The following is a 27,517-nucleotide window of genomic DNA, read 5'->3' on the forward strand; positions in this document are numbered from 1 at the left end:
AGTCCAGCCTCCTACATTGGTCGTGCAGTGGTGGGATCAGTGCTTTGTAACTACTTACCACTTTTGTCATTGTACTTTTCACAAGAGAAAAATATACAAAACAAGTTCAGTGTATGTACACCTAACCAAAAAGTTTTGCATTTCCTCTTTTCACTTCTTTTCTAAGTGCTGAAAAGTACCTCTAAACTTTCTAAAAGTTCTTAAAAAGTTAAAAAAGTTTTTTTCTGTCTTTCTAAAAGTTCTGAAAACTTTTTTCTCACTTTTTCTATCACTTAAACACTTTCTAAAATGTCTGGCACAGGCCAAACTGTTGATCTGTCCAAACTTGCTTATGATCACCTTAGCTGGAAAGGAGCAAGGAGTCTCTGCATAGAAAGATGTTTAAGTGTAGGGAAGAATCCCCCCAGAGAACTGTTGGTTAACATGCTTGTAGAACAGGATAAGGCCAGAGGTGCCCCTTCTGATGAAAAAGTAGCTAATGGTTCCCAATCTGACCCGGGGACACCCTTAGGAAAAGATTCAGAAAAGAAACTTCCTAGCCTGCCCATTATCAGACAACCTAGCATAGCTGGTACTGATGTAGAGTCACACCATACTGATAGTGTTGTCTCACATCACAGTAAGAGTATCCCTTCTCATTATAGTAGAAGTGCTGTTTCTGTTAGCCAGGTTGTTAGGGTGCCATCTGTTAGGGACAGGTCTCCTCTGTTCATTCTCACCATACTTCTGTTTCTAGGCATGTCCCTCCCACCCACCCTGATGACAGAGTGTTAGAAAGGGAGCTCAATAGATTGAGAGTGGAGGAATCCAGACTGAAGCTCAAGAAGCAACAGCTGGATTTAGATAGGCAGTCCTTAGAGATAGAAAGAGAAAGACAGAAGATTGGGTTAGAAACCCATGGTGGCAGCAGCAGTATTCCCCATAGTCATCCTGCAAAAGAGCATGATTCTAGGAATCTGCACAAGATAGTTCCCCCTTATAAGGAGGGGGATGACATTAACAAGTGGTTTGCTGCACTTGAGAGGGCCTGTGTTGTACCGGATGTCCCTCGAAGGCAGTGGGCTGCTATTCTATGGCTATCATTTAGTGGAAAGGGTAGGGATAGGCTCCTTACTGTGAAAGAAAGTGATGCCAATAATTTTGCAGTTCTTAAGAATGCACTCCTAGATGGTTATGGCTTAACCACTGAACAGTACAGGATGAAGTTCAGAGAAACCAAAAAGGAGTCTTCACAAGACTGGGTAGACTTTGTTGACCATTCAGTGAAGGCCTTGGAGTGGTGGTTACATGGCAGTAAAGTTACTGATTATGAAAGCCTGTATAACATAATCCTGAGAGAGCATATTCTTAATAATTGTGTGTCTGATTTGTTGCACCAGTATCTAGTGGACTCAGATCTGACCTCTCCCCAAGAATTGGGAAAGAAGGCAGACAAATGGGTCAGAACAAGAGTGAACAGAAAAGTTCATACAGGTGGTGACAAGGATGGCAAGAAGAAAGATGGTGAAAAATCTCAAGATAAGCATGGGGATAAGGGTAAAACCAAAGATCCCACTTCAAATCTTAAACACTCTTCAGGGGGTGGGGATAAAACAAATTCTTCCTCTTCTTCTCAACCTACACAATTTAAAAAGCATTGGTGCTTTGTGTGTAAAAACAGAGGTCATAGGCCAGGGGATACGTCCTGTCCAGGTAAACCCCCTGAGCCTACCACCACTAATACATCAAGCTCTAGTGCCACTAGCAGTAGTGGTACTAGTGGTGGGACTGCTGGCAACAGTCAAGTTAAGGGTGTAGTTGGGTTCACTTATGGGTCCATAATAGAAACTGGGGTAGTCAGTCCCAAGACAGTTTCTGTCACACCTAGTGGCATTGGCCTTGCCACACTGGCTGCTTGTCCCCTTACAATGGATAAGTACAGGCAGACAGTTTCAATAAATGGTGTTGAGGCCTTGGCCTACAGGGACACAGGTGCCAGTATCACTTTGGTGACTGAAAACCTAGTGCATCCTGAACAACACATCATTGGACAACAGTATAAAATTATTGATGTCCAAAACTCCACTAAGTTTCTTCCCTTAGCTATAATTCAGTTTAGTCGGGTGGAGTTACTGGCCCTAAGCAGGTGGTAGTATCACCTAGCTTACCTGTAGACTGTCTCTTAGGTAATGACCTAGAGGCCTCAGGTTGGGCTGATGTAGGGTTTTATGCCCATGCAGCCATGCTGGGCATCCCAGAGGAATTGTTCCCTCTCATTTCTACTGAAATGAAAAAGCAAAGGAGAGAAGGCCTGAAAACTCAGGATCCCTCTCCAACAAGAGGTAAAAAGGTATCACAGTATCCCCTAACCACCCTGCCATTCAGGATACCATTCCTGTGGTGGGAGAAACCTCTCCTAGGGTGGCACCTGTTCCAAGGGAATCATCAGCTGGCAAAGCTGTACTCCCTGAGGTAGAAGTACCTCTCTGTGGGATAACCAACATTGGTGACAAAAAGAGCACCATTTTAGTTAACATGGAGCATCCCTCCAACTCTCCCAGAGAAACTTTAGTGCAGAAACCCTGCACTGCCTCGCAACACTTAGGACAGCATCCCTGCCCTAGTGTGGAGCTCATAGGACAGCATCCCTGCCCTGCTCCAAATCAAGAGAAACAGCATCCCTGTTCTCTCTTCCAGCCATATGGACAACGTTTTTGCCCAGCTATGGCTTTATTGAGAAAGCATCCCTGTCTGGCATTTCCATCACTACAAATAGGTTCAGTGGACAATTCCCACTGCTCTAAACTAAAACTTACTGATAGAAACTCTGAAAATACATCTTCACATTGTGACTTAGCTAAAAAACTGCAAACAAGGTGGTTTACATCCCCACAGGGAAGTAACCATATAGTGGATGACAAAGGGAGTAACCAGTCTATTGCAGAGCTACTCTCTACTTATCACCACTTAGACAATAAAGTCTCAACTGGCCAAGGTTAGCCGTATTGTCCTTCGTTTGGGGGGGGGGGGGTTGTGTGAGAAAGTAGCCCCTTTCTAGCCTTGTTACCCCCACTTTTGGCCTGTTTGTGAGTGTATGTCAGGGTGTTTTCACTGTCTCACTGGGATCCTGCCAGCCAGGGCCCAGTGCTCATAGTGAAAACCCTATGTATTCAGTATGTTTGTTATGTGTCACTGGGATCCTGCTAGCCAGGACTCCAGTGCTCATAAGTTTGTGACCTATATGTATGTGTTCCCTGTGTGATGCCTAACTGTCTCACTGAGGCCCTGCTAACCAGAACCTCAGTGGTTATGCTCTCTCTGTACAAATTGTCACTAACAGGCTAGTGACCAATTTCACCAATTTACATTGGCACACTGGAACACCCTTATAATTCCCTAGTATATGGTACTAAGGTACCCAGGGTATTGGGGTTCCAGGAGATCCCTATGGGCTGCAGCATTTCTATTGCCACCCATAGGGAGCTCTGACAATTCTTACACAGGCCTGCCACTGCAGCCTGAGTGAAATAACGTCCACGTTATTTCACAGCCATTTACCACTGCACTTAAGTAACTTATAAGTCACCTATATGTCTAACCTTTACCTGGTAAAGGTTGGGTGCTAAGTTACTTAGTGTGTGGGCACCCTGGCACTAGCCAAGGTGCCCCCACATGGTTCAGGGCAAATTCCCCGGACTTTGTGAGTGCGGGGACACCATTACACGCGTGCACTACACATAGGTCACTACCTATGTGTAGCTTCACAATGGTAACTCCGAATATGGCCATGTAACATGTCTATGATCATGGAATTGCCCCCTCTATGCCATCCTGGCATTGTTGGCACAATCCCATGATCCCACGGGTCTCTAGCACAGACCCGGGTACAGCCAAACTGCCTTTTCAGGGGTTTCACTGCAGCTGCTGCCAACCCCTCAGACAGGTTTCTGCCCTCCTGGGGTCCAGCCAGGCTTGGCCCAGGAAGGCAGAACAAAGGACTTCCTCAGAGAGAGGGTGTTACACCCTCTCCCTTTGGAAAAGGTGTTAAGGCAGGGGAGGAGTAGCCTCCCCCAGCCTCTGGAAATGCTTTCATGGGCACAGATGGTGCCCATTTCTGCATAAGCCAGTCTACACCGGTTCAGGGACCCCTCAGCCCTGCTCTGGCGTGAAACTGGACAAAGGAAAGGGGAGTGACCACTCCCCTGACCTGCACCTCCCCTGGGAGGTGCCCAGAGCTCCTCCAGTGTGCTCCAGACCTCTGCCATCTTGGAAACAGAGGTGCTGCTGGCACACTGGACTGCTCTGAGTGGCCAGGGCCAGCAGGTGACGTCAGAGACTCCTTCTGATAGGCTCCTTCAGGTGTTGCTAGCCTATCCTCTTTCCTAAGTAGCCAAACCCTCTTTTCTGGCTATTTAGGGTCTCTGCTTTGGGGAATTCCTTAGATAACGAATGCAAGAGCTCATCCGAGTTCCTCTGCATCTCTCTCTTCACCTTCTGCCAAGGAATCGACTGCTGACCGCGCTGGAAGCCTGCAAAACTGCAACAAAGTAGCGAAGACGACTACTGCAACTCTGTAACGCTGATCCTGCCGCCTTCTCGACTGTTTTCCTGGTGGTGCATGCTGTGGGGGTAGTCTGCCTCCTCTCTGCACTAGAAGCTCCGAAGAAATCTCCCGTGGGGCGACGGAATCGTCCCCCTGCTACCGCAGGCACCAAAGAACTGCATCACCGGTACCCTGGGTCTCCTCTCAGCACAACGAGCGAGGTCCCTTGAATCTAGCAACTCTGTCCAAGTGACTCCCACAGTCCAGTGACTCTTCAGTCCAAGTTTGGTGGAGGTAAGTCCTTGCCTCCCCACGCCAGACTGCATTGCTAGGAACCACGTTTTTGCAGCTACTCCGGCCTCTGTGCACTTCCGGCGGGAATCCTTTGTGCACAGCCAAGCCTGCGTCCACGGCACTCTAACCTGCATTGCACGACTTTCTAAGTTGTCCTCCGGCGGCGCGGGACTCCTTTGTGCAACTTCAGGTGAGCACCATTTCACTCCTCTTCGTAGTGCCTATTCTGGCACTTTTGCGGGTGCTGCCTGCTTCTGAGAGGGCTCCTTGTCTTGCAGGGTGCCCCCTCTGTCCCCAGACGCAATTGGCGATATCCTGGTCCCTCCTGGGCTACAGCAGCATCCAAAAACCCTAACCGCACGATTTGCAGCTAGCAAGGCTTGTTGGCGGTCTTTAGGCGGGAAAACACTTCTGCACGACTCTCCACGGCGTGGGACATCCATCCTCCAAAGGGGAAGTTTCTAGTATTTGTCGTTCCTGCAGAAACCTCAGCTTCTACTGTCCAGTAGCAGCTTCTTTGCACCCACAGCTGGCATTTCCTGGGCATCTGCCCATCTCCGACTTGCTTGTGACTTTTGGACTTGGTCCCCTTGTTCCACAGGTACCCTCGTTTGGAAATCCATCGTTGTTGCATTGCTGGTTTGTGTCTTTCCTGCAGAATTCCCCTATCACGACTTCTATGTCCTTTGGGGAACTTTAGTGCACCTTGCACTCACTTTTCAGGGTCTTGGGGTGGGCTATTTTTCTAACCCTCACTGTTTTCTTACAGTCCCAGCGACCCTCTACAAGGTCACATAGGTTTGGGGTCCATTCGTGGTTCGCATTCCACTTTTGGAGTATATGGTTTGTGTTGTCTCTATCCCTATGTGTCCCCATTGCATCCTATTGTAACTATACATTGTTTGCACTGTTTTCTAATACTATACTGCATATTTTTGGTATTGTGTACATATATCTTGTGTATATTTGCTATCCTCATACTGAGGGTACTCACTGAGATACTTTTGGCATATTGTCATAAAAATAAAGTACCTTTATTTTTAGTATATCTGTGTATTGTGTTTTCTTATGATATTGTGCATATGACACTAGTGGTACTGTAGGAGCTTCACTCGTCTCCTAGTTCAGCCTAAGCTGCTCTGCTAAGCTACCATTATCTATCAGCCTAAGCTGCTAGACACCCTATACACTAATAAGGGATAACTGGGCTTGGTGCAAGGTGTAAGTACCCCTTGGTACTCACTACAAGCCAGTCCAGCCTCCTATATTTGTATCTTCAGCTCCTGCCAGCAACTGCAACTGTTTCCCGGTTGTGCATCCTCAGAGGACAGCCTGTCTTCAGCCAGCACCAGAAGAACAAAGGAATCTCCCTTGGAGGGAAGAAGTCACTCCCCTGCTTCAGCAGGCACCTCTCTGCATCGACGACCGATGGCATAAGTCCCCTCTCCTGAAGAAGTGCATGGATCCAGCAACACAGGTGGTGGACTGAAGTGGTCCTGATGGTCCTTTCATCCAACTGTCTAACTTTGGTGGAGGTAAGAGCGTGCCTCCCCAGGCAAGACAGAACCCCCATGCACCACGTGTTTTGCAGTTGCCAAGGCTTGTTGGCATCTTTCCACAAAGTTCTTCGTGGACGGTGTATCTCCAGCCCCCAGCACTTTATCCTGTGATGCACAGCTTCCTGTGTGGTTATCCGGCAGCATGGGATCCTTTGTTGTCATGCTGCATGGTTCTCCTTTTGCACCTTCTTTGTCCCCATGCTGTGGGACTCCTGTGTGTGCTGCCTGGTCTTCTATGGGCTTTCTGAGTTGCTGAGAGTCCCCTCTGACTCCCACTCCTGGGTAGAGTCCACCAGGTCCCTCCTCGTCCGGGGCAGTGTCATTTTCTGCTAATAGCGAGCTACTTGTGTGCCGATGCTTGTTGGCAGAATCCAGCGATGCAAACCAGGATGCATTCTTCCATCCAGCGCGGGACATCATCTGCACCAACCAGGAACCCGCATCTGTCTTCTTGGGTGCAGTACTGACTGTTGTTCTTCACCAGTGGTTCTTCTTTGCACCTTCATCGGTGATAGCAAGTGCTCCTGTTCTCCCTGGACTCTTCTGTGCTTCTTGGACTTGGTCCTCTTTTTCTACAGGCCTTGAGGTCCAGGAATTCACTGTTGGTGTCTTGCAGTCTCTTCTGGTTCTTGCATTATCTTCTTTCTTGTGTTCTTGTGTGTTCTAGGAAAGTTCCTGTACTTTACTCCTACTTTCCTGGACTCTGGGGTGGGTTCTAGTACTTACCTTTGGTGTTTTCTAATACTCCCAGTGCCCCTCTACACACTACACTTCCTTAGGTGGGAAACCGGCATTTGCATTCCATTTTCTTAGTATATGGTTTGTGTCCCCCAGGCCTATTTCTAACTATTGTGATTTTCACTATTTGCACTGTTTTCTGTTTTTACACCTGATTTTAAATACTAGTGTATATAATTTGTGTATTACTTACTTCCTAAGGGAATATAGGGCCAGATGTAGCAAAAATAAAAATTGCGACTCGCATTTTGCGAGTTGATGCGACTCGCAAAATGCGAGTCGCAAATTGGAATGCCAGAAAAAAAAGCGATACGATTTTTTCGACTCGCAGCCGGACTCGCAACGCTGTGTGCGAGTCCGCAGTTTGCGAGGTCGCTGTTTGCGAGTGTGCAAAAATGAACTCGCAATTAGCGAGTGGGTGTCACAAATTGCGAATACCTTCAAAATTGCTTGCAGATGCAGCAGAACACTCCAGAAAGCATACCAGAACACTCTGGAAACACTTCCTGGTACATGATGATGGCATCACAGCCAGGAAGTTAACAAATACACCTGGGAGGAGGGCTCAACAGTGAGCAGTGTCTCTGCCACTGACAGTAGGGTGCTGAGGAGTGGTAGGCACAGCACCATGGACGCAGCAGGGACCAGCCAGGCTGGCAGGAGGGGCAGGAGATCATAGATAACAGCCAGGACAGATTAATGTGGCACATGGCGTTAATGTGCCACATGACTGGTTGGCACTTTCCTGCCCATGGACAATTTCAACTTGTATATAGTTTCTTCATGACATTAATAAAACAGTTATTTTTGTTCCACTTAACAAATGGTTAATAGGTGAGTATGGTGGGAGTTGACACGTACCGTCCAAAATATTGCGTTGCAATGTGGTCCTGTCTCAGTCTGCCTTGATTAGCTAGACTCCTATCCCCATGATGGCGATGTGGTTGTTCTTGCTCTTCATCATCAGGATCTGGGTCTGCAGGGGTGAGAGGTAGCCCACGTCGGGTGGCTATGTTGTGGAGGATGGCGCATGCGACCACAATTTTGAAAGCGGTAATGGGGGTGTATTGGAGGGCGCCTCCACTGCGGTGGAGGCATCTGAATCTTGCCTTCAGCAGTCCGAAGGTGCGCTCGATCAGGTTCCTGGTCCTCTTATGCGCACTGTTGTATTGCCTCTCTGATTCAGTTCTGGGTGTTAAAAACGGAGTCATGATCCAAGGCCTGAGAGCATATGCACTGTCACCTGTTGGGCACAAAAGTACACGGTTAGGAAGTCCAGATTGTCGTGCACAGTGACCTGTGTGTATGTCTGCAAGTGTCTGTGGCTCTACCTAGGAGGTAACCGTCTCCAAATTCCCCACGTTCCAGGTGTTGATGTATCCCACTATGCCTAAAAATGTATGAGTCATGGGTACTGCCAGGAAACTTAGCTACGATGTCCGTGATGACATAATGGGCATCACAAACAACCTGTATGTTGAGTGAGTGGGTACACTTCCTGTTGCGGAAAATGTGTTCCAGATTAGCAGGGGGGCATATTTGAATGTGTGTCCCATCTACACACCCTATGACATGAGGAAAGTGGACAATGCGGTAAAAGTCCAGCTTGGTGCTGTTAATTTCTGCCTCATTCCTTGGTAAGTATATGAAGTGAGACATGTGCGTGACTAAGGCATCTAGGAATGCCCTGAGGAACCTTGACACTGCACTTTGGGATACCCCACCTGCCACGGCAATGACCCCCTGATAGCTCCCTGAGTCCAAGAGGTGCAGTGCGCATAGTACTTGCACATGGGTAGGGATGGCGCAGCCACGCAGAGTCTTGTGTTCTAGCTGTGGTTTCAGTAAATCTATTAATTCTAGAATGGCTGCGCTGCTAAGGCGGTATTTGTCATAGATCTCCTCTTCAGTTTGCTGAAAAAGAGTCTGCCTGGTTCTATATATCTTCTCCTGTCTGTGGCCCCTCCTCCTCCTCTGCTGGGCTGCGTAGACTCTCCTCCTCACTGCTATCAGGTATATCTCCGCCATCTTGAGTAACCCAGATGCCTTCTGGGTCCCCTTTTATACTTTGGTAATGGTTACCACCTGCTCTGAGTTAGTGGTAAATGGGACATGCAAACTGGGCTTTTTGCGACTAGTCGCAATTTGCGAGTTGCAATTGCATAAGGTTTGCGACTCGCAAATTGCGACTTGCAATTTGCGGGTCGCAAAATGGAGTCGCAACGGATGCGACTCGCAAACGGGTCCCATCGCTTTTTGCGAGTCGGAAATGGGCTTTTTGCATCCCATTTCCGATTTTGCACTGTCGCAAATTGCGAATGGGCCCGTTTGCGAGTCGCAAACGTTTGCTACATCTGGCCCATAGTCTCTATGGTATTTTTGGCATTTGTGTCCCCAAAATAAAGTACCTTTATTTGTGTAACTGTGTATTTTCTTTCATGTGTGTGATGACTGTGTGACTACAGTGGTATTACATGAGCTGTGCATGTCTCCTAGATAAGCCTTGGCTGCTCAACTACAGCTACCCCTAGAGAGCCTGGCTTCTAGACACTTCACTAATAAGAGATAACTGGACCTGGTATAAAGTGTAAGTACCTCTGGTACCTACTACAAGCCAGGCCAGCCTCCTACTTTGCTGAATTAGGGATTTTACTACGACAAATGCAACTCTTAGAACACTGACCAAGCAGGGGCAATGATTAATTTCATCATCCAAAAATGCTGAAACTTGCTAGAAGATAATGGATGATGTTGCTGAAACTTGGCTTCAATCCTCAGCTTTGCAGTGTGCCAGTGGATGGCATTCTAAGAAGATAGGTCCCAGCAGCTGCTATCCCAGCAGTGACACAGTCCCGTGTTTCACTGAGAGGAATAAAAATACTTGTTAAACACCATTCAGAGTGTCCACTTTCAGTTTGGAGATAAAGGGAGGCTACGACAAACAGCATCTTTACTGAAGCATCTTTCGATTACCATCTTCTATGATCTCATTTAGTGCAAGAAGCCCAGGTAAGCTAATGCCAGGAACGACTTCGAGTGATGTGGCTAAAGGGACAGCAATCTATGTTCAGACCCACTTGTTCCGAGTTTCCTGTAATTATATTTTGCACGCCTGTCTCATAGTTCCTCTTCCATAACACTGGAAGGGAAGTTACGAAGCGCTCTAAAAAACCTGTATAAAAGCTATAATACAATAAAATGCAATACATTGTGCTATAGGTACAGTAGTACGCTAGTCACTGCAAACAGATCTGCAATTAAGTTTCTCTGTGGTGGATGGACAGGCCTTCTGAACATTCAGCCCCCCCCTGGTTTCCCTGCTTGTTATGTGCAGACCTGTTTTACATGTCCTCTGGTTCCCTGTGGTTTGCTCGGGAGTGGTACGTGGGTGGATGACACACTTGAACTTTGTTTCACGCTGATTGTGCGGGGATGGATGGCTGTCTTAGAGGTCACCAGCAGAGCGCCGGGAACCAGTCAAAGATGTCGCTAATTAATCAGAGTAAGATATATTAGTATTGCAGCAGTTTGAGATGAAGGGGAGGGGCTGTTGCTATGTTCTCAAGCCAACTTGATACAGACAATGAGCCCCAAGGACAGGAGGCCCCCCTTCCACAATTACATGGGTGGAGATTAAGGCACAAAGGAAGAAAACGAAAATCAGAAAATAAAGATGCTAATAAATTACAATTTCATATAGCAGTAACACAGAATTTATGGATCCCTGAAGGTCTGGAGGGAAATTAAAATGCATGAATGTTAAGTTATGCAAACACGTCTGCAAATGAACCATTTCCCTTTCTGCTAGATTGAGAAACAAAGCAGATAAAAGAAGAACGATAAAAATGCCAAGGCGGTAGGAAATAAGGACAAAAAAGACTGATACAATAGACGAAAGGCAGAAAGGAAAAGAGAAAACGTTTCTAAATGTAAGAATGAACTGATGAAAGAAAAGGATGGAAGGAAAGGTTAAACGAAGTGAGGGGTGAAAGAGAGGGGTGGGCAGACGACTGGATGGGGCACGTTGTGAAGATGCAGGAACATGATTTGCTGATGTTTAAAAAACACTTAAACGTTGCTATATTTACTCTTTCTTTTTAATGGAATGAAGCAGAGCTTCAATTGAAGCTGATATCAGCTTAACTAGTTTAAATTAAAAAAACGGAAGCAATTAAGAAGGTAATTATTTTTTCACTTAATACAATAATCTATGTGGTTACTTTTTACATGAGTTGCAGAACGAAAACGTGATAAAAAGCAGGAAAAGGAAGAAAGAGAAATAACAGAAGAAAGAAACGTCTGTGAAGTGAGAAAGGGTGAGAGCACGGAAGGGCTGAGTGTTAGTTCTCTGACACCGGCAGTAATTCGATATTCTTTTATTATTGTCATTCAGCGTTTTTGATTAAAGGAATTCCCGCTCGTTAACGGCAAAGATGGAAAGAATTAACTTCTACGTCTTCGCAGCTCAAGATGACGTTCCCACATCACTGCCCCAAGATTGTGTTCAAGCATCACTTAGTCACTTCTGAGGAGGCAGGTGTCATTGACAGAAGGGAGTAAGAGCTGGGCAGGGACAAGAGACCATAAGAAAGAGGACAATCTTCTGGTGTAACACGGTAAAGTCAGATATGTAGGTATAAGATGCAAAGGAGAGGGAAAATCAGATACATGATGGAAGGGAGAGAAAGAGAGACAAGAGAAGAAACAATCACTGGCAAAGCCAATAAATCTCACCTACGGGAGAGATATTGGCTTTGTCAGTTTCTTTTAGCCATGTTGTACAGAAGCACGGCTACTGTGCAGCTTGGCTGAAAGTTAGAAAAAAAGCACTATAATGTGGCCACTGCTGACGGGGAGGGGGGATCTTACAGCCCTGCTGAAGTTTGCTGTTTTGGCCCCGAATCAAGACAGCACCAAAAAAGGCCATGCAGCGCAGGGAGCGCAGTGCAGTTTGCATCTTTGTAACATATTGCCCCCCCTTGATGTGACTTTTGGGCACTTTTATTATGGCGGGATAGGAGGCAAGCAAGGTAGCAGGAGATGGTGAGGGGGTGGGTGGGCCAAGCAACAACAGGGGAAGGGTGTATAGGACAAGCAACAACGCAGGTGGAGGGGGTGGGGCAAGTCAAGCAAAACTGCAAGAGGGGGAGTGAGGGAAGGGGTGCAAGTAAAAGAAAAAAAAAGTACCTCTGAAAGAGGAGAGCAGTATAAGAACTCTGGGAAATAGGCCCATGCTTGAGGGTAGGAACAAACACATAAAGAGAAAGGAAAGCCAGCGCTTGCTAACCAAAGAGAAGCATAGAAATGAGAGTGAGGATCAATCAACCAATGGTAAGCCATTGACAGGATTTAAACCTTCTACGTCTCAGGCGAGACAAAGTATAGGGTGTTCCATGGAGAGTCTCTCGGAAGTATACCCAAACACAGCCCACTTCAAACAAGATCCAAATGGTCTTTTAAGGAAATGGTGGAAATTGCAGTTATACAGGAGTCTGGTGATCAACTTCCAAGATCTCTTTTCAACATTGAAAACACGTTTAGAAGGAATGGTTTGGAACACTCTATGACGATGACTGGAAGGATGCCTGTATGACCCCAGGGGTGCCAGTCATCTCCCCAAGGTTCAGATTTACCCATCTTAAATACTTACACACGGCATATGTTACTCTCTTGAGAATATGACTTATGACCAGAGTTCCTGAATCAGTCTGCTGATTTTGTCCACATGGTTTGGGGATGCCTTACTGTGTTAGCAGAGAGTTATTGCTGTTCTCTCGAAGGTCTTTGGAGGGTTATTGAAACTCTTTTCACGTGTCACAATACTGGGTTTTCTAGAGGGTCTTGGTAGGAGCCAGAGAGATAGTACTTTTGTGGGGATTGGAGCTATGCTTGCTAAAAGAGACATTGTTGGAAATGGACCTCAGCAAGTCTTCCATCTATGGTCGCATGGTGGAAGGTAATGGACTGGAGTGCCAAACTGGAGGACCCAATTTATGCAGCCATGGGCTGTTCTCAAAGACATTGGAAGGTTTGGGGAAAGCAGTCCGCGTATTATGGTTTGGCTTAGTGTATGCTTGACCACTTCAGGGACTCTTGTGGTGGAGTCTTATTTACTATGCAGCAACGTGTATGCTGTTATGTTCTTCTTTTGTTTGCCTTATAAAATAACAATAATATTTTGGTTATAAAAGTATATGTTGTATGGGGGAGGGGGTAAACTGTCAAAGAGGTAAAAGTGCCTCCCAAACATACTGAATGGCATAAAACAACAACAGTGCCCCTAAAACATTTGTGTCCTGCCTGAGGGGAACAGGCTTTACCATGTAGCCTTTAACATGCAGGACCCTTACCACACATTCTTTATCACACAGGTAAGTATTTGTACCTTTACCAAGCAGGTAAGTATTTGTATCTTTACTGTGCAGTTAATTATTTTTGTTAAATGACATACTGTTTCTTCTCGATATCCAACAACACTGCCAGGCATTGGCAGTAGGAGGCGGTCCCGTAAGAGCTCCCGTCATGCTCCGGGACTGAGACCTCACGCGAGGCAGCAATGGCGGGCAAACGAGACGCGCCGGTGGCCGCGCCGCGCCGCACTAAGGTCTAGTGGCTGCGCGGAAACCTATGCCCCCCCCTGCTCTAAAAACTGCCGGGAGGCTGGGCATGCCTCCAATGATTTACGCTTTGCTTTGCGAACAGCCAGGAGTTTAAAAAAAAAAGAAAAAACCGGCAGGAGAAGCACCGTGCAACGCTTATCAGGGGACACTGGAGTGTGTCCCTACAGAAGTCGGCTTCTTCGCTGGAAAGGCAGCTCCTCCTCTGCCGGTCATCTAAGCCCTGCCAAGGGCATTCAGGAGGCACACAGGAAAAAGCACAACGGAATTCAGAAAAAAAAAAACTCAGATAAGTGTGGCGAAGTTTGTGGTGAGCGTGACAACATGAACTGGGAGGCTAGGGGTGGCAGTGCAGGAAGTCTTGGGGGCATTTGTTCGAGACTTGCGCAAGGAGGTTATTGTGGAGACTACGCCAGTGTATACATTTTGGCTCTGCGCTGGTTTTAGGGGTGACAAAGAATTGAAGAACTGAAGGAAGTGGTGATAAGTGGACATTAACAGAGTGGGGGGAAGGATAAAAAGGAGTCAATTTGTGGCATGTTTGGCAGGGGTGAGGCACTCGCATAAGTTAACTATTAAATGCCTTTACGAACTCAGGACAATAAAGAAGTAAAGTTATCAAATCTATGAAATCCTGTTTGCCACATAGCCTGCACTGGAGAAGTAAGCCCAGTACCAGACCTCTATGGGCCAGGGGAGCGACAGAAGCGGTCTATATGTATGTAGATGCAGGCTCACTGCCCCAGGTGCCTCCCGCTATCCCCGCCACTTGTCTGGTCTCTGTTCCTGGCACCCAAATTAATTATCCTGGCTGCCACCCTCTTTTGATCTCATTGGCCCCCTCGCAGCCCTTTTTTGGCTTTATCCCCGCCTCAGGGTCCTAATTCTTACTTCAGTTCAAAATGAAACGTATAACCCGGGACAGAGGGTTTAAATCACAAACAATGGCCAAGAACACGAAAGGACCAAAATCAAAAACTTTGACTCCTGCCTTAGGCAGGTATAGACACAGCTCTCATCAGCACGACGCAGCAGGCTCTCTGCGAGAATCTGCTGGGAGCCAGGATTTTTCACCTTCTTCACCAAATCTCTCAGCTATGCTGGATCCTAGCAAGGGGGGAGGTTCTGCACAGTGCGGCCTGCTGACCCACATCTTCAAAGCAGCCTTACTGGTGGGTCCCCCCCTCCACAACCAACCCTAGTAGTACTAGGTGACACCCCTCGACACAAGGGGAAATCTTTTGACAAAATATGCTTACCCCCTCTTTTTAAATGTTATCAGTAATGTTAAAGGATCACCTGAAGAGACTGAAGGAGACTTACCAAAAGTGGGATGGCTTGAGAAAACAATTTTGCGTGGCGAAGAAACGTCAATTAATATCAAAGTACCCCCTATCACCTCCCCTTTTGTGGCGTCGACTGGGTCTTGTCCGAGGGTATTCGATTCAACTATAGTCAGTCCAGTGACCACTACTATACCTATGACATCTAATCCCTTGCACAACTCCCCCTCTCCGGCCAGCACAGTCAGAGCATTAAACAGTGCTGCAACAATGGAGGAGCTGATGGGTTAGATCTTAGTGCAGCTCCGAGCTATACAATTATCACAGGAGGAGACACGCAGGGAGACAAAGGACCAGCTTAGTCAAATAAATTACCATTTAACTCTTCTCTCGAGCAGAGTGTTTCCGACTTGGAGGATGCAGAAAACCAAGTGGAAACGTCAACATCTCGTATCCAATCTGAACTAGTAGACCTTCAAGTTAAGCTGGATGAGATGGAAAACAGGTCACGGCGATCAAACCTAAGATTTGTTAGGGTCCCTGAGGAGCTCGAAGCGGCTTCATCCATGACCAAGGTGGTGTCTGAGCTGATTTGTTAAGCCATCCTCCCAAACAGGGCAGAAACGGAAGGGGATCTATCAATTGTTAGGGCTCATAGAGTACCTTTTTCGCATCCTACTAGCTCAAAGTATCCGCGCACCATTTTGGTCAACTTTGGGGACTTTAGAATCAAGGAACAAATTCTTTCCCAAGCCAGGAAAGCACGTGAATTTAAGTTAGACGATAGCTTTAGCTTCGAGTGTTCTTGGACATGTCAGTGGCAGCAGCCCACCGGCGTCGAGGTTTTGTCGTACTAATTGATGACATCAAAAGACTGGGGGCTCCGGCTGGTATCGTGCAACTTGCAAAACTTAAAGTATTCTATAAAGGACAAGCAAAAGTCTTCCAGAACGTCCAGGAAGCAAGGAACTTTCTAGAGCACGTAAAAAAGTAAGAAGGTGGCCAGTGAAAGAAGAAGTCTATATGCTTAGCACGGCAGAACGTTTCTGGGGGTCTAGGTCATATTTTGTATAGCCTGCATATTTTGTATCGATATATCTGTGCTCTGACTCTGTATGCCTGTTTATTCATGTTTCCACGGTATTCATATCTGGTTACTTGTCTGAAAAGCTAGATCTTAAAGGATAGTATGACCTCGGCTAGAGCTACAGGGGATGAGAAAAACACGGGGGAGGCAAAGGAAGGGTTAAGCGACAGCGCTGTTCAGGGTATCCTGCTGACAGGGGGTGGTTGGTTCTTTCAGTTTGTTTCAGCCTCTTTTCTATTGCCTTGCTGCTTGGTGATCAAAGCTCTAGGGGTGCCATGTCAATGCACTCTATTGTAGGGTATGTGGGTGAGGGATCGGGGTGGGGGTGGCTGGGGACCTATTGGCTGGTGGGGCAATGACGGGTTGGACCTGCTGGGGGGGGTTGCAGGGGCACGGGGTCAGGGGGTCGGCACAGGGTGGAGGTAGATAAAAAAATGCAAGTGGAGACTAGTCAGCTATATCCTTTACTTGAGGTTAAGGCTCAGGAGGAATGTGGAGTAAAAAGAAAATGCAGCCACAGCATGATTGGCCATGGAGGGGATGGGGTGGGCAACTAGAAATTATTGGGCACAAGCTAAGAGTACCTCATGTAATCTTAATGGGGCCAATAATAATGCTAAACTCCATGCGGTCCTTAACTGGCTGGCAATATCTCAGGTACAAGTCGCCCTTTTGCAGGAAACTCATTTGAAGGCCAATAACAAGCTACCAAAACTTCCTGCATATATCGCCCACTCTTTCTTTGCATCGGCTGGCGCCGCAGTACGAGGCGTGGCAGTCCTGTTTTCTAGGAAATTTGCAAGAAGGATAAAGGGAGTTTTGAGGGACCCCCATGCAAGATGGATAGTAGTTACTACTTTGGTGGCAGATGAAGAGATCCATTTCATAAGTTTCTATGGCTCAATTGAGGACGATGCAGCGCCAATGCAGGCTCTGTATAGACACTTGTCTCTACTTCCAGGCTACTTTATAATAGGAGGGGACTTCAACGTCATACTTAATATTCAATGGGACTTATCACTTAGGAATAAAATGCAGAACAAACCAAAGAGCTTGCCAAATGCTCCTGCAAACGGTCACGGATTTAGCGCTAGTGGATGTGTGGCAGGCAGATCTTCCCCAGGAGAAAGAATTTACATGTTACTCCAAAAGGTATAATACTGCATCAAGAATCAATTACATCTTAATCTCATTTGCACTGAAGTGGCAGGGGTCAGGAATACTTGCAAACTCTTATTCTGACCACTCGGTTCCATGGGTTAATGTTAGTTAATTAGGAAACCAGCAGAGTCGGCCGCAATGGCGTCTGGATAGATCTCTGTTGACAGACGAAGATGGGGTAGCAAAGCTCAAAACATTGGTTTCTGCATTTCTAGAAATGAATATGAAGTCAGCTTCTCTTTTTAATATTTGGGGAGTCACTAAAGCTCGTGAGAGAAGCAATCTACTTCAAAGGGAGCTAGAGCAGGCGTTAAAAAAGAATCAACTACTACCCAGGTCAGAAACGGAATTAATATTTTGAAGGGCTCAGGCCAAGTTAAGGGATTTTTATCTGTCGCGGGAGATACTTAATAGGCACACTAGTTTCCAGAGGCAATATGAAGAAAGTGAGCATGCAGGTAGATTCTTGGCCTGGTCAGTCAAAAAGAGATCCAACTCCAATTTAATAAAAGCTATTTTTGATGAGGAGCTGGGAGTGACGGTTAGTCACCCTGAAGCGATAGAAAAAGCATTTCTCTTGCATTATCAAAAAATTGTATACCGAGACGAAGCAAGCAAACATTCTGCAAATCAAACAGTATCTAGAAGCTGTGATTCTGCCAGGCTTAGACGCAGGGGCACAGAAGGTACTAACATCCCCTATCACCCTTAATGAAGTGGTAGAGGCATTCAGGGGAGCTCCCAATGGAAAAGCACCAGGAGAAGATGGCCTCCCTCTAGAGGTTTCCAAAATATTAGAGGGTCAAATTTCTAAAATATTAGTAGAACTATTTAACTAAATATTAGAAGGAGCTGAGGTCCCCCTAGAATTTTCAAGAGCGGTAGTTGTTAGTTTTATTAAAAAGGACAAAGCACCGGAATATCCGGGTTCATATCGCCAGATTAGCCTATTAAATCAGGACTACAAACTGTTCACCAAAATACTTGCGGTTCGTACAGCTCAGGTAGCGCAAGGATCAATATGGATTTCATCCAGGGAGGCTATTATCCACTAACACTAACTTTTTGACGCAGGCAATAGACTATCTGTCCCACAATCCGTATCCGGCGGCGATCATAATGCTTGATGCTGAGAAGGCATTTGATTTAGTTCAATATGAAGAGCTGTTTATGGTATTAGGCACGTTTGGCTTCCCGACAAAGTTTATCCGGCCATTACGCAGGCTATATACAGGGGCCCAAGCCAAGATTTCAATTAACACACAAATAGCAGGTCTGGTTCAGATTTCACGGGGCACGCTGCAAGGATGCCCTTTGTCCTCTGTGCTGTTTGCACTTTTATCGAGCCTCTGGCTGCAGCAATTCGAAAGGATCAATGTATACGGGCTCCACTCCCTCTAGCACCCAAGATGAAGTTATTCGCCGATGACATGATTCTGTACCTTTTTGCGGATTCACACAACTTGGATAGAGCTTTTGCCAAGATCAAGGCTTTTTCGGACCTGGGGGGGTATAAAATCAATCAATCTAAATCAGAGGCTATCTTCTACAATGCCAAAACATCAGTTCTGCCAAAAGATAATCGGGTAGTATCTTCGTCTTACAGCCCCATCAGGTATTTAGGTATATAAGTGTCCAGGGACCTGGCAGATTTGTTCCAGCTGAATTACATGAAGGTTTTTAAAAAGATTCAAGAATTAATTTTGCAGTGGCAGGAATCTACCATGACGGTCATAGGAAGGACCGCTCTGATTAAAATGATGATTTTTCCGTTATTAGTTTTTGTTTTCTCTAGTGTAGTTATGAGAGTTCCCAAAATGTTTTTTCATGAGTTGGATCTACTAATCCGACAGTTTATATGGAATCACAAGAAACCTCGGCTACAGCTAAAAAAACTAACTTTTTCAGTAGAAGATGAAGGGCTAGCACTCCCCAATTTTCAAATGTATTATGAGGCTACTATATTGGATTGGGTGTCAAGGGCTTCGCAAAAGCCAAATCTTAACTTCTACCTTAATCAGATGCTGGCAGAAACAAGCACACAGATTTCTCGATTCCTTAAAATTCCCAGTCTACCAAAACGGGTAAGATACAAATTGCCGGGAATGTTGCAGTTCAGTATTTGTCAAATACAGGCAAAATATCAAATTCATCGGACCCACTCGATAAGCCGAGTTAGGGATGTATGGATGATCGGTCTAGAACTTAATCAACGAGATGTCCAGGCATGGGAGGCAGCAGAGATCAGGACCCTAGCCGACTTTTATACAGGGGATCATATCAAAACATGGGCGCAATGTGTAATGGGACAAAGGGACAGCCCAGAAAACTTAAACTGTTCTTACTGTCAAATCCAACATTACCTGCTAACAATGGAAAAAGCAATAGATAGCCCCAACGGATATATTGGTCAGGCCTTTTTTAAAAATCAAGTAGGCATTGGCAAATGGTATGAGACACTTCACGGTGGACACTCAAACAAGGCAATCTCCAAACTTCTGGGTAGAGTAGAAAGCATCACGGGATGCAAGATAGGGATACAGCAATGGCAAAAACACAACAAGCTGTCCTACAAAACACTCAGAGGGGCGAATTTAAAAAAAATCTCTTTATACTCCAAATGGCTGCTGCAATACACCCCTTCTAGAATCAAGGAAATGCACTCAGAGGCATCAGGTCGGTGTCCACATTGTCAAAACCCCCAGGGGGACTGGCTCCATATGTGCTTTACATGCATTCACTTGGTAGGATATTGGGAGGCGATTCTCCGAAAGATCAGTACCATGATATCGTACGAGCTAGCCCCCTGCCCATTAATGGCCTTATGGGGTATTACGCAAAATACGAATTTGCCCATTTTTTCTAGACAAATCATATTCGTGGTCACTTTGATTGCTAAATCACTGATTCTCCAGGGGTGGAAATCACCAGTGTCCCCCACGTATGAGGCGTGGGTGGCAAAAATGGAGGCAACTCGGGCAAAAGAAAAATTGTGCACCCAACAGATTGGAGCATGGCGAAGATACCACGGTATTTGGGGGGAGGATGTATAATTCAGAGAAGGAGTACGCTAGAGGGGGGCAGCTGGGATCTAGTTACGAGACTTTCCTCCAGGATTTAGGGGTTTGTAACTTCTGCGACCAGGGCATTGGAAAGTATTTCAGTCCTCACAATTGTTCTATAGATAATACTACAAGATCAAGTATTGCAGTTCGTTGCAAGATTTATGCTCAATTGATTGATGTAATGTGTTTGCATCTGCAACAAAAATAAAATTTAAAAAAAAGACATACTGTTTATGTTTTTTTAAAGTGATTTTAAGGATGGGTAGAGGTAAAGGGAGGTGAGGATGACTTGAGGGTTCGAAGGTGGGTAGAGGTAAAGGGAGGTGAGGGTGACTTGATGGTTCATGGGTGGGGAGAGGTAAAATGAGGTGAGGGTGAACTAGGGTTGAGGGGTTGGTAGAGGTAAAGGATGCTGAGGGTGTCTTTAGGGTTCAGTGTGGATGGGGTAAAGGGAAGTGAGGGTGACTTGAGGCTTCACGGGTAGGTATGGGTAAAGAGAAGAGAGGGTGACTTAGGTGTTCAGGGATTGACAGAGGTAAAAGGAGGAGCAGATGAGATGATTAGATACTATGATATGGTATGGCCTGTTATTGTATAGTATGGCATGGTGTGGTATGACCTTTAATTTCATATTATAGTATGGTTGTTGTACGGTACGTTATGGTATGGTCTGTGTTTGCATAGAATGTCATTGTATATGGTATGACCTGGTATTTGATAGTATTGTTTTGTATGTTATGATATGGGTTGTTATTTTACAGTATAATGTGGTATTTTTTTGTACAGTATGATGTGGTGTGGTATAATCATGGCCTGTTATATAGTACATTATGGTATACTGCATTATTGAGGTGCCCAACCTATGAACTGCTAACAAAAGCGTACACATACGTTTAGGCCAGCCCTGATATCAGCAGTTGGTACAAAATAAAAACATGTAACTTATGCTGGCTTTCCCAAATTGGAAAGGAAGGCTTCATTACATGGAATGCACCCAAAACAAGGACGAGTCATAAACAAATGCACCTTTAGTGACTGCTGCAATAAAATAAATTGTGATGTGTTGTTATGTAGCTCAGATAAGAAATGGTGGAGAAAAGTAGCTTTTTGCAAAGTGAAATGTTAAAAAATCTGGAAAGTAAACAGGCGCTATGGAACCAAGATAAAAAAAATCAAACATGTAGAGGCATAAAGGCAGCTAAAAAACGAAATAGAACAACACAGAACCATCTAAAAGGCACATGAAAACAATACAAAATCACAAAAAAGCACCACAGTCTGAGTGCAAGAAGTACAGAAGAACACTATCAATCAGTCCTTGGTCAATGCGCCAGGGAAGAAAACATAAACCTGGAGACAAAGTGAAGTGCAGGCGACATGCGCAAACACTCACTCACCAATCAAAAGGAAGAGAATAAGAGCGACAATGAAGCCACCCAATGGTAAGTAATGGGGGAGCCCCTTTTTAGAGTATTTTTGAAGTGACAGAACATGTGTGCTGTCTCAGGTGGGGCCTGAAAACACTAGAGAGAGGGTAAGAAAGTGGGAAAAAGAATGTAGGAATAGGATTGCGACAGTTACATAAGGAGGGAGGTGCAAGAGGAAAAGGGGGAAGAAAGAACATTGGAAGGGGACAGAGACAGTAAAGTAAATGAGTGAATTGTAAGAAAAAGACTGCAATACATGACAAGAACAAAAGAGAATACTAGTGAAGAGGAGGTATACAGAAAGTAGAAGAATGACGGTAAGTACTGGAATGTAGCAAAGAGAAGGTGGCAAGCACTTCTAGCAACATTATTAATAGGGAAGGTTATTAAACAAAGAGTTCTATTCAGTGCAGTCGCTGACAGTGATGTGTTTTTTTTAACCTCTCAAATCTTTTGATAGGTTGTGCGTCGAGCATCCCTGCTCCCAATTTCACCATTTCTGACCACCTGCTGCATGTTTTCATATGCAGGAGACTCAAGTCATAAGCCCAGTGAAAGGAGCTTTGCGTGACTTTGATAAATGTAGCTCACCAGCATAGTAATCTACTGAAGAAAGGATCCTCTCAAAGTAGAACTCCATTTATCTTGAGAAATCACAGCTTTACATCCAAACCACTAAAAAACTAACCTTTGAAAACAGGGGATTGAAAATGATGGGATGAAGACCTTTTTACCTGCATCTTGTCTTGGAGAGTGTTAGAAATTGGTTCTCTAGTTGGCAGAGGTTTGCACCCTGTCCAAATAGGGACCACAATCCTAGTCAGGATAAGTAAGCTAAACCCCATAATTTAACCTGTGCTCACACACTGGTAGCTTGGCAGAGAGCAGTCAGGCTTAACTTAAGGGACGATGTGTAAAGTAGTTGTGCAACACACACATACAGCAGTGCAATGACAACACCACAAAAGGATTCCACACAAGTTTTCGAAAAATAGATAGTTTTTATCTGATAAAAACAAATACAACCAAAACTATAAGAATACAATTTGTATAAGTAGAATTGTTCACTCTTTTTTCAGTTCTTTAAATAATTTTCTGGGTTTTTAACAATGCGAAGAAGATTGAGATGTACTTGCACAACTTTCAGAAATGTTACAGTAAAATCCTCAGCCGTATTTCACTCTGGAGTGCGGTCGGGTGTTGTGGGTTTGAATACGAGTGGGTGGAAGGAATGCTGCTTCAGGTTGCGATGGCATGCCTGGCACTTCGTGAGGGCAAAGGTGTGGCAAGAAGAAAGGCCATCTAGCCCATGGCCAATGCTGTTGTGGGAATTTGGTGAGTGAGTTACAGTTCCTTGTTTTTATAACAAGTGCGGTAGGGGAAGAGGCTGTACAGGACGCAGAGAAGTGATTACTGCCAGCAACGCAGTACAATCCTATAGAATGATCCGGCCAGAGTCCCTCTATACCTGTGAGGATGCAGTTGTCACAGCCGAGGGCACTCACGTTGCTCCGCATCCTCTTGCTGAGTGTGCAGCCCAGCTTGGGTTCCAGAGCGTAACACTTGTCAGCTGGTGAGTGGGAGGTTTCCTCTTCTCCAGTCGAGTTGCAGCCTTAAAGGCACACACCGTGCTGACTGTAGGAGCACGTGCTGCAGTTCAGCATGCTCCAGCAAGAAGATGCTTGTCATTCAGGATGGGTTTGTGCACCACGGGTTGGTAAGAGAGGTGCACGGGGCAAAATCTTTGATGCCCCTGGGACCTTGCGTAAAACAGGAGGGAAGCCAACAAGCCCTTGGAGTCACCCTGGAGTTAGATGTAGTTTTGTAGTCCTTTGGCAGGGCAGAGATCAGCAGGCAGCAGGGCAGCACAACAAAGCCAAGAAGCAGTTCCTGGAAACAGTCAATCCTGGCAGAGTGGCAATGCTTACAGTACAGCAGTCTTTACTCCAGTAGAGATATTTTCAGGTCCAATAGTGGTCTGAGACCCCGTACTTATACCCAAAAGTGCCATTGATGTGGAGGATGACTTTAAAGAATCTTTCTGAAATGCACAGGTATCCCTCTCAGCCCAATCCTGGCTCCAGACTGTCAGCACAGTGATCAGCCCCTTTGTGTGGGCTCAGGCCACTACCTTTGAAGTGTAAGTGTGAGCCCTTCCCAACTTCCTCCCCAGGAAGACCCATCAGTATGCAGATGAATGCAGATGCAGTTGAGTATCCTGTGTTATGGGTGTCTGAAGGGAATGCACAAATGTAGCTGTCACCCAGCACAGGTCAGATGTGTATTGGAACAAGCTGTCAGGTACATAGGGCGTGGGGGCAGAGAAATGCCCAGTTTCTAAAAGTGGCATTTCTAAAATGGTAATAATAAATCTGACTTTACTAGCAAAGAGGAATTATCATTACCATTCGAATGATACCAAACATGCATCAGCTACTCCTTTTTGATCAGGAATTACAGCTTAAAAGTATTTTAAGAAATTCCCAATGCTGCCCATGAGAGGAGCAGGTCTCACAGTAATGAACAACGAGTTTGGGAGTTTTCCATTACCAGGGCATGTAAAACTTAAAGGTACATGTCCTGCCTTTTGCTTACATGGCATCCTGCCCTTTAGGCTACCTATGACGGTGATGTATATGTAAGAAAAATGGAGTTTAAGGCTTGGCATGGGGTTTTCAATGCCGAGACTAAGTGGAAGTGAACTGCACACACAGGCTCTGGAGGGGCAGGCCTTGGACACGTTTACAGGGCTACCTAAGTGAGTGGCACAATCATCACTACAGGACCCCTAGTACATTTAATTTACAGGCCCTGGGTATCTGGTATACCACTTTACAAGAAACTTATAAGTAAATTAATATGCCAATTGGGGATACATCAATGTCACCATGTTGTTTAGGGGAGAAGCACATACACTTTAGTACTGGCTAGCAGTGGCAATGTACTCAGAATCATAAGGCCAACAAAAACTACAGCAACAAAACAGGAGGTAAAAGGCCAAAGGTTTGGGGTAAGTCCACCCTAAGGATGCCAGGACTAACAGAAAAGCTTGCTATTCTATGCTCTCTATCATGACTGGAGCCCGCTGAGTTAGAGAGGCAAGAGTGTGGGGTGTCTGAATGCATATAATTGAATGAGGTACCCATGCAAGTGAATAGCCCCATACCACGAACTTCCATTAAGACTACTGTAGGCCTTTGCTGGAAGTGTTCTCTTTTTTGTCCCCTGCATGTCCCAATTCGGTTGCTTTTTCCCTCATCTATGCAAAATGCTGTCTCTCTTAGAGCAATAAGGTTGATGTAGTACAAAGGACTCTTTGTTTTCCTGACTGAAGCAAACCACTTTGGACAGTCCTGTCTGTGGTCTGAAAGGTGCAGTAGCCACACAATGAAATATACAAAGACATGACCAGTACTTTCACAGGTGGACATGTGCTGCCCTCCCATACTTGCACCCTGTGTTCACCTTGGCTACAGAGATACATCGCCAGAAATAGTACTTGATTGACTGGAGGAAATACACATTCCCTGGTAGAATTATGAGCTCTATCACGCTACCATGTTAAAACGCTCTGTGAACATGTTGGGATTTCGCTACCATCGGACTGGAATGTTAACTTGGAAAGATGCTCTCTATTTGATTTGTCAGTTCCCTCCATGTTTTCAAGTGCTATACCATCTCTGAGTAGTATGAGTGCTATACCATCTCTGAGTAGTATGAGTAGTACCAATTGCAACTGTCTTTACACATAAGCCTTCCCAAAGACCTACGAAGGAAGTTCCCCATCTTCCGATTGATGAAGTGTTGCTCACCAGCAAAGGTAACAAGCATTGGCATAGCCAATAGGTCTTGCTTTTGGGACCTTAATGCTTAGCAAGAGCTATTGGCTTTGCCAATGTCTTTAAGCTATGTTGTAGAGCAGTGTGGGTGCGTGGCACATCACATCTGAGGATCTCAAGGAGCTGGAGTTGCTATCTGCTTTGTGGTGATCTGTTAATTCGAACAGCAAGGTCTTTAATTCTTTCTGCGCCTCAGCACACCAGGCATTTCTGAAATGTACCCAAGTGGACCTCACCAACTGTTTAAAACTGTCTCAGGTATTCCCTCACATGGCTACTCTTTCATCACATCCTTGGAGAAGGCACTGACTGACCCAGATGTGGCTAGGACAGGGTAGTTTTACAGACCTAGTAATCCTGTGTCTTTACATGCCTCTAGAAGTCTGAGTCCTTTAATTACAAACTCATGGGCTCACATACTGTAGGGTCAATCCGCGGTGAGTGCTTCAGCTAACTTTATTGGAGAAACGTAAAACATAAAATTCAAAACCTAAAATTGCAGAACTGTTTCCACTTTTTGGAAGTATGATTACTCCTATGCTGCATGTTTTGGTGGGTGGAAGCAAAACGGGTCAATAGTAGAAGAGGGCTGTCCTCCTAGGTATGTATTACATGTATATATTTTTTATTTATGGCTTTTGTTTACATGAGGCCTGCAAGATACCCAAAGTTATCTCAAGGCCAGGCCTAAAAATGACTGCCAGGTGTAACTTAATACTCTTCCAAGATTAGTGCTCTGCTGCAAATGCCACTGAGTGGTTTGCAATGAAGTATTCCTACCAACGGTATCGAAATAATGCCAGGTATTAGTACCATGGTCTCTATAAAACATACTGCCAGTGTAACACAATGTGTCATGCATTTAACAGCTAAACTAATACTGCCTGGTTAAAATGTACATCCAGATAGTAAAATACTGCCAGTGAAATATAGATTTCAAACCGCTGGGGGTAAATGCAGACCTTCCTTGAATTGATTTTTTGTGTTAGAAATGATTTATCGAACATTGGTGAGGCTGGCACTTTATAGAGAACTATGAAACGCGCACCTTTTTTCAGATGAGCACATTTCATGCAGAAAAAAGGGCCAGGCGTGCGTTTGGGATGCAGACCTTTTGGGCGCAGTACTTGTAGGGGTCATTTTAGAAAAGGAAGGAAATTGTTGGTAGTAGGAGAGGGGGTGAATGTAGCAGGTAGGGAAATACATTGTTTTCATTGCACGAATTAGCAGTAAAAGGTCCAATGAAAGTGTGTGAGTTTTCCTCGCAGACGTCTCCTGCAGGGCAAATGCAAGGATAGGTGCATGATGTGGGACTAGAGGGTAAATGCTTGGATAAGAAAGAACAGGCGGTAGAAGCAGAGGAAAGGGAGATATTTGAAAATAGTTTCTGGTGCCAGACTAGTAAATGCAAAAAGTGCAACGTCTGAACTTAATACGAAAAAGCGGCTGTAACAGTATCGCAGATGGTGACCTAGCGTGGCCTCAAAATAGATTACACATGTGAAGGGCGATGGGTCTGCGAAACTTGGGTTGTAGGATCTTGGGACCTGGGCCCTCATGTAAGGAAAATGACCACGGAGACACGTAGGTATGCTGTTTATAACTGGTCTAGGCCACGTGCGTCCATCCCCTTTTATTGGCAGGGTCACCTGACCCTTCATGTCCTGCGGACTGCCTGAAAAGACTCAGTGGTGGTTTACTTTATTGTTCATTCTTTCCTACAGGTTGGAATCATGTGTTTTCATTCAATAAAGTTTGGGAGGGATGTAGTTTACTGCTGGACTCATTATAGTGTTTGGCCTGTCATACTCACCTTACACCCATCCCTCCCAAACTTTATTGAATGAAAACAAACGATTCCAACCTGTGAGAAAGAATGAACAATATAGTAAAACATCAACAAGACTCTTCACTGACACTGGGAG

This window comes from Pleurodeles waltl, chromosome 6, assembly GCF_031143425.1.
Source record: "Pleurodeles waltl isolate 20211129_DDA chromosome 6, aPleWal1.hap1.20221129, whole genome shotgun sequence".
NCBI lineage: Eukaryota > Metazoa > Chordata > Amphibia > Caudata > Salamandridae > Pleurodeles > Pleurodeles waltl.